Source organism: Montipora capricornis, chromosome 13 (assembly GCF_036669925.1).
Source record: "Montipora capricornis isolate CH-2021 chromosome 13, ASM3666992v2, whole genome shotgun sequence".
NCBI classification, from domain to species: domain Eukaryota; kingdom Metazoa; phylum Cnidaria; class Anthozoa; order Scleractinia; family Acroporidae; genus Montipora; species Montipora capricornis.
Window position 1 is genome coordinate 19,235,689 of NC_090895.1, and position 7,707 is coordinate 19,243,395.

Here is a 7,707-nt window from a genome sequence, read left to right on the forward strand (position 1 = left end):
AGAAAAATGCTGTTTACTTTTATCAAATATCTCTTTTCGTTCCAGAGATATTCGAGTTTTTAAACTATGCAAATTAGCCAAGTGATGACGTCATAGACTCAACTAAATTTTGTTCAAATCTGATAAAAAGAGATATCTCAGCCAATTTGTATCAGAATTTTTTGATTTTTTGCATTAAGATTTTACTAAATGTTCTCCACAATATGAGCTTAACAGTTCTGTTACCATGGCATCATACTGGGTTCCAGACCTCCCCCATATTTAAAGCTTTCCTGGCCACCTTTGGCATTCCATTTTGATATTTGCTAACAGCACTTCATATGCATGATCCAGCAAGCATATAAATATGTTAGCTCAAGTTTGTGGCCTTGTTTAAGATTTTTGAAGCTGAAAATCGCTAACATATTGAAAGCAAGTGGGTGGGGACTGGAAAAGAGTGAGTTGCCATGGGAACATAATTTTTCATAACCATAGGTGTGTTTCCTGTAGAACTAGTAGACTACCAAGTTTCAATGGTCTGCGCTGCAAATTGGCCACGTTAGCTCTATTTATATACTCAAGTTAATATTGGGTTGAGTGTATGACGTCATCAGTCATCTCATTTGCATATTTTACCCATTTTTCAAATTTAAATATCTCCGGAACCAATGCAAATATTTGCAAACGGTAAATGGCGTTTTTGTTCTTTTATGGAATTCTGTGTGATACTCTCAAAAAATCAAGGGGTAAAAATTTGATCATAGTACCACTTTAAATATTAATTTTCATGCAGTTTTAAAATAATATTTTTATGGTCTTCAGATTATTATGGGGATTTCCCGGGCTATAAGCATTGCTACGTTAAATGGGGACAGAGCATAATTATATTGAACAAACCTTTACAGCTTTCTTGTTTTGTTTTATATTGTTTGACTCAATATTATAGCAACATTTAAAATCAAAGGTACATGTACCTTAACTTGTGATAATTATGAGTATGATGTGAGGGTTTTTATTAATGATTTTGTGTTGAATGTTGAAACAGTGATGTATATCTGAGTGAGCTTTGGAATCGTGGGGCTAAAAAGCTATTAGGGACTTTGAGATCAGAGGACGAGGAGGCCAACATTTTTCGAAATGTGCATGCTCAGAACGGAAAACTTGTAGTCATTCTCGTCCTCTGATCTACAAAGGTCCCCATTATAATCTGTGTCTTTGCTGTGGAGATCTTTAGAAAGGAATACAGTATTTCTAACAATTTTCTATTTTATTTGCAGAGCCTCCAGTGAGCACTACACAGTTTCTTCATTGTAAATTAAGGATGGTCATTGGCAGTGCCAAGGCGTTATGTTGAGGGTTTCACGTATGATGTGTTGCTTTGTATTTACTGAGTTAGGGGGGATTAGGATTGGCTCTGATAGATCATTTTATTGAATTTATGTAGGGGTTTCATTGGCATTTTATATTCTTGTTTTGGAGAAAATTGTGGTGCTGAGAGCGGTCTGGTAAAATGATCTTCACTGATCTTAAATTATTTTCCTGCAGCTTTTCTCTTAATGAAGCCCCTGTTACCGGTAGAACAAGATTCTACTAATGCAGGAAGGTAGCCATGATGAACCCGGCCGGCTCTTTGGGACTGTGTACCTGTAAAATTGGCTTGAAGCATTTCTGCTGACTTGTCGAAATTTGAGCTGTCAATAAGATATCTTCCATACGGTTAAATACACTGGAAGTGGCCTTTTAGCAACTTCCCCTCTAATGGATGATGGGAATAATAACCATAATTCAAAACATTCTACATGTAATAGAGGTCTTGCTGTTACATAATACAGTGGTTATAGCTGTTTAATATTTTATTTTTGTCAAACAAACTGCAGAGACTTCTTATCAATTTTTGGGCAATATTCAGGGCTCGAAATTAACGAAAAAATCCAGTCGCATTTTGTGATAAGATACGAAAATTTAGTCGCAATTTCGCAAATTTTAGTCGCAAAATCGCTGCGCTGCATTGTGTTGTCAGCGGTTTAGCAAAAAAATATGAGCCCGCAGTACTTGTGTGTAAAGAAACTGCTGAAAATGGCGAATGATCGAAGGAACGGAGCTGTGCACGTAACATCGCAGCTAAATTACTATACAATTACGCTACCATCAGAGAAAATTCACAGCGAGAAACAAAATAATTTTGTCATCTATTTATTTATTTATTTATTTATTTTAGCAAAAGTGGCAGCAAAGTGGCAACTGCTGACCCTTTTGTTTCGAAAGAACGAAGGTGACAACAAGTCGCAAATTTGCGACTTCTCCAGATATTTTAGTCGCAAATGCGACCGTATTGGTCGCAATTTTGAGCCCTGAATATATGTAAAACGAAAATTGCTGATCCTAAACAGAAATGGTACCCCAGTTTTGGCATTATGCTCTGATTTTGCCGGTGGGTACATATTGGCCCAGTTCGTGGCAATACTTTTATGCTATTCTTTACTTGCATATGTGGTGGTATTTGGCATTTTTTGCATAAACTTGATAACTTTGCTTACAAAATCTGTCAACCCTACTTTTTCCTGGTTGACAAAATTTGTGAAAGTTCTCCAAGACATTTAAGACCGCATAGTGCTTGGGTGGTGCTGGCAGACTTTCAGAAAGTCAATTTGAACAATAGGAACAACAACAGAGGAATGCTTCAGTTCACACCCCTCCTTTGTTGGTTTGCGTATAAAGTTAACACAAACTCTGGGCTGTTATCATCATCTCTTGAGATTGAGTGGCAACAGTGTTGATCAGCTTGTGGGCCAAGAAATTTGACCGCATTTTCTAGGTGCCTGAGAGTTTGTGTAAAACTAGACTTTTTTGTCTTGTTTCATGGTTTTTAAATTTCACGGAGTTTGCAAAAGTGTGACCTATATCTTTTTTAATATGCCCCTTGCTTAAAATTGAAGGGCTTCCCGTAAATGGGCAAATATTGCTTCCTGGTGAGGAGTTTGATTATTTTTTCTGCAGGATGTTGCTATTTCTTTACATACGCACTTTGTTGACATGAAAATTACCTTGTGCGCGTTTTTGCGATTTTTGGCCCAGTTTTCTTGAGAATGAAGCAAAAAAGTTTACAGAACAACATTCCTCATGTCAAAACAAGTCCGTTTGCAAAAATTAAACGTCCAAAAAAGCCTTTAATGCCCCTCTTGAGGAAGCTCTTCAATTCAACTTGATATTGAGGTTTAGATGATACAAACAATAGAAATGGATAACATGATAATTTACTGTAATATCCCTTGTCTTCTTCGTCTCATTGTTAAGCTGAAAAGTAATTTGACTGTACAATTATAGAAAGAAGTCTACTTTTTCACGAAATACTAATAGATTTTGGAATGATTTCGGAATCATTGTACAATCCCTCTATGAAGCAACCACCCTTAAGGAAATTTTAAGGAGACTTCAACTGGCAACTGTTGCGCATAACATAGACCTCATGCAAAAATGGCAGCCTTTAAATTATTCTTTTGTTCATATTCAAAATAGCCCAACTAACCTCGTTCGGGATAACAAATTCTTTAAAATTTTTGTCTCAAAAACGAGGTTAGTTGGGCTATCTCAAATATGAACAAAAGAATAATTTAAAGGCAGCCATTTTTGCATAGGGTCTTTAAGCTGTTATTCAAGACTGCATAGTTTCGCTGATTTTCCCATGACAGGGTCTTGACTTGGCAGACATGACATAAATCAGTTACGTTGAGATTTTGATTCATGTCATTCAGATTGGACATGGGTAAAATGTAACCGAACAAAATCTATCAGATTTGGGTGGTTGCTTTACAGTGGCAAGAACTATAGTAAGAACCACCATCGGGGCCTCCATGTAGATGCAATAGAGGTGGCTGATTAATTGGAACACCCATTGTCATCGTAAAAAAATACAGTTCCGTGGTCTCTTTCTTTGCTGGCAAATCCAGCAGTGGTTCAAAAAATTTGAATGAAGGATTTGATTTCTCCAGCCTCATTACTAGCGCTGGGTCTGTCGTTGATGTGCAGGTAAAGCATAATTAGTTTGTGGTCACCGACGTTTCTGGTGAATAGCAACTCTGGAGAAGAATCCGTGTTGGCTGGCCTGATAGTGGTTCTGCTGCATTTTAGCTGTTTAAGGTGTAAACCCCTATTAAAGGCGGCCTCATATAACTTACTGAAGGTGGGCGCCTTGGCATATGGCATATGTGTTGCTGGTCTTAAAAAACTCTGGGTTTGCGCGGTGTATGATTTTACTGCTGGAGCAGATCTTAGCAAGAGCGGTGGGAGTCCAAAAAGAAAATTAGGGTAATTACAATTTGTCAGAGACAACAATACTTTATGTAAAAAAAACCCTTTGTGTTATCCGAGCCTTTTATTGTTGTATAATGATCTCTGAAGTAAATTATCCTTTTTTTTTCAAATTCCACAATTCCTCTTTGTTTTTCTTAAAGCGCGTATAAAAAGGAAGTTAAGAAACTTTGCATTAAACACCAAATAGAGTTTCTATAATTTGCAGTATAACAGCGAAGAAACTGAATCAAAAGAAGCCTACTCACAATTGAAAAGTGGTACCACCCCTTGCTAAGTTCTGCTTTATTCGGTGGGTCATGGACGGCGCCAAAATACTGTGGAATTAGGATGCGCCATCTGTGGAAGCAGTTACATTCTTTCTAATTCACTATGTGATCATTTTCTGGGACTCCAAACACATTGCAAAAGTGGTCGAGGGGCCTGTTTCTCAACAAATAAGTCGTTTCCATGGTAAATCAACAATTGGTCATTTTAGACAAGCGGTAGAGAATAAACGACTTTGACGTCGCTGTATACAGTTCTTCTATGTGATGAAGATAAAGTGCGGAAATTAAAACTATTAATTTTTTACCTTGGTTCCATTGTATTATTTTACTAAGTGTGATAATTTAAACATACCAAGTTTCTTACTTGGTTATAAGAGAAAGGGGAATTTAACTGGGGTTAAAATGAGTTTCTTAGATCAGTGTAAAATTTCTTTTGTTTTATTCCCCAAAGCCTTGAAACTAGGTTAAATTTGATTAAAAAGTGGTCATTTTAGTGTGATTAAAAGATAGCTGGTGGAGCGATCCAGTTTTCTCATTCAGTCCGTAGTGACCCGCAGCAGTCTCAAGCAAAGCATGACGATAGCTGCCATGGAGTAATAACTGTTCCCGTAGACGACTGTTGCTCTATAACCAAAGACACGGATGGAAATAATTGCATTTAGTATAAATACACAGGTGATTTTACAAAATTGCGCGCTCTCATTGGCTCGCTATCTCGGATTATGAGACGATAATCACCTCGACGGACAAAATGGCTGCCAGTAGTCGTTTTGCCACTGTAAGTGAAAATGATTTCGCGTTGAAATTTTTTTTTTTTTTTCCTCTCTTTTTTGAAATAATCACCTGTGTATTTATACTAAAACAATTATCCGCCTCAGGCTCAGTGATTATCGGTGAATATTCACCTCGACTTCGTCTCGGTGGATATTCACCGATAATCACTTCGCCTTCGGCGAATAATTGTTAAACAAAGTAGCATTTAGATGGGCAAGTGTTTTTTACATTCAGGGAATATCCTTTGTTTACACCCCAACGTTGTGAGGACCACAAAATGGTGTGTATAATCAAAAATTTAAAGTAGAGTGTAAAAAGGATCTGAAAGGGACTTTTATTAGAGGGTATGTCGACTGTTATCCTCAGCTTGCGATACTCTTCCCAAAGTATCCAGATAGTAATGGAAATGTCAAGTAAACCGGAAACCCATGTTGGGTGGTTTGCGAGGACCGCCATTTTACACACGGTTTCGGTGGTTTACGAGGACCAGCTCTTAAACTAGTCGGGGAGACATTGCTGATCATTTTAGACCGTTTAGAGCCTTAAGGGTTACGAGGACCAGGTATCGGTCCTCACAACTACGGTGGTCCTCGCAACGTTGGTGTGTAACACTAGTTCGGTCCTTGTAACTTCGGTTGGGTGGACACACACACACACACGCAAAAAAACAGTTCAGTTTGCATTGGTTTTGCCTCCTTATTTCCAGACGATGTAACTTGTCGAGATTTGAATGTACCAGTAGTGCTCTAATTAAAGCATTTGCATTCTTGAACAAATGACATCAATAGATCTATAAGGTCCTTTTTTCTGTCTCTTGATTTAAATGGTACTTCATAAAGGCGCAAGATAACCTTGAGCACTGTCACGTTAAATTGATGCAGCTTATTTTTCTTTGCACACCCGCACAAGTTGAAGGTGTCGTATGAAAGGGGACACTGCGGCCTCAGTTCCTCTGAGATGTGCTCCATCAGCCGCTGTGCCTCTTCTAGTTCTTCGTCTAGAAAGAGTTCCTTTGAACTTTGCTCACCTTCAGGTGAGGTTGCTTGTTGTCTTCTTCTGTTTGCAGACAGGCGTGAAAAACTTTTATCCACTCTTCTCGCTCAAATAACCTTCTGTTCTGCTCATCTCTTCCCTTCCGCATATCATTGAACACTTGCTGAGGGTCAGCTTTTAGCCCTGACTGTTCTCCGAGGTCAAACTTTGCCGTCAGGTAGTTTTTAACTTTCTCGGGGAATCTAGTTGATCCTGCTCGTTGCTTGGTTAGGCCCAGCCCATAATAACACAGCTCGTGGTTGGCGCCGGTGCACTTTCACTCTGGTGGACAGGTTCGCAAGGTTTATCTTCAGTGATGTTGACTGTTTTGGTAAATCTCTCCACCCAATCTCTACGAATCGTATCTTAAAGCGTTTCCGACGGTCTTTCAGCCTCATCGCAGTGATCCCGTACATCTAAATTCGCTTCAAGTTCTGAAAACAGCTGAAAACTCCTCCCACACCCAGACTCCAAGCATTCAAAAATTTCAATGTCCGAATTGTCCAAATCGTGATGACGATTGCTTTCATCTGAATCCTCCGCTACAGAATCTCTGCTTTGGTATACACGTGAATTATGAAAAGGGAAAACTCTTCCTTAACTATGAGACAGGTGTCCCCTTGATCTTTTGTCACCAGCTGGTCGAATGAGATTTCCTTGCCACGCCCAATTCTGTAGGACTTCCACACACGAAACGTTTTCTCGTCAATCTGGATGTTATGCAGTTTGCTGAAACCATCTATTTTGTTCACTTCTAGGGTTAACTTCGCTTTGTCAACCTCACAAACACACGCGGGGGTACCCTTAACTGGTAGTTCAGATTGTGCACTTCTCATGTCCCCCGCTGTCAGAATGTCGTGTCCTTCGTCGCATAAACGGCGGATGCATGTTTTCATAGGGCACAAGATCCGATCACAAACATCTTTGCCATATTGCTGTTCAGGAAAATCATAGCGACAAACGTCAACACCAACCCGTTCACTAACGCTCCTTGCTGCAGTGATTAGAGAACTATTATGGTAGCAACCAGCCTCATCTGATCTCAAATAAACTTGGGTGATGTGAGGCTTCTTGGCGTTAAGTTCTCCTAATGTGTTTTCTAGAATAGAACACACAGCGAACCAATCCTTTTGGCATGCATCAAACAGATTGGCATATTATTGCATCTCCAGCTTTCCACTGACGTCAAGATCACCTGTGATCACCGTCGATATGTGCCAACTCAATCCTCTCTTTCCGAACCAGTCGGACTGTTTTTCTCGATATCTAAGCTGAAGAAACTTCATCGCCCAATCCATTATTATCAGCGCACAAAAAGTTGGATTCACACTTATCATCTTCAATT

At 39.0% G+C, this 7,707-nt stretch overlaps 1 long non-coding RNA gene and 1 pseudogene across 2 annotated transcripts in view; one reads left to right on the forward strand and one right to left on the reverse strand.

Moving 5' to 3' along the window:
- Positions 1 to 2,870, forward strand: part of LOC138028965 (uncharacterized) — a 32,570-nt gene extending 29,700 nt beyond the window's left edge. For both annotated transcript variants that reach the window (XR_011127778.1, XR_011127779.1), the window contains one exon: positions 1,257 to 2,870. This is a non-coding gene — a long non-coding RNA (uncharacterized lncRNA). The remainder of the gene's footprint in view (positions 1 to 1,256) is intronic.
- Positions 2,871 to 6,192: 3,322 nt separating this feature from the next.
- On the reverse strand, positions 6,193 to 7,286 carry LOC138028537 (uncharacterized; annotated as a pseudogene).
- Positions 7,287 to 7,707: the final 421 nt, after the last annotated feature.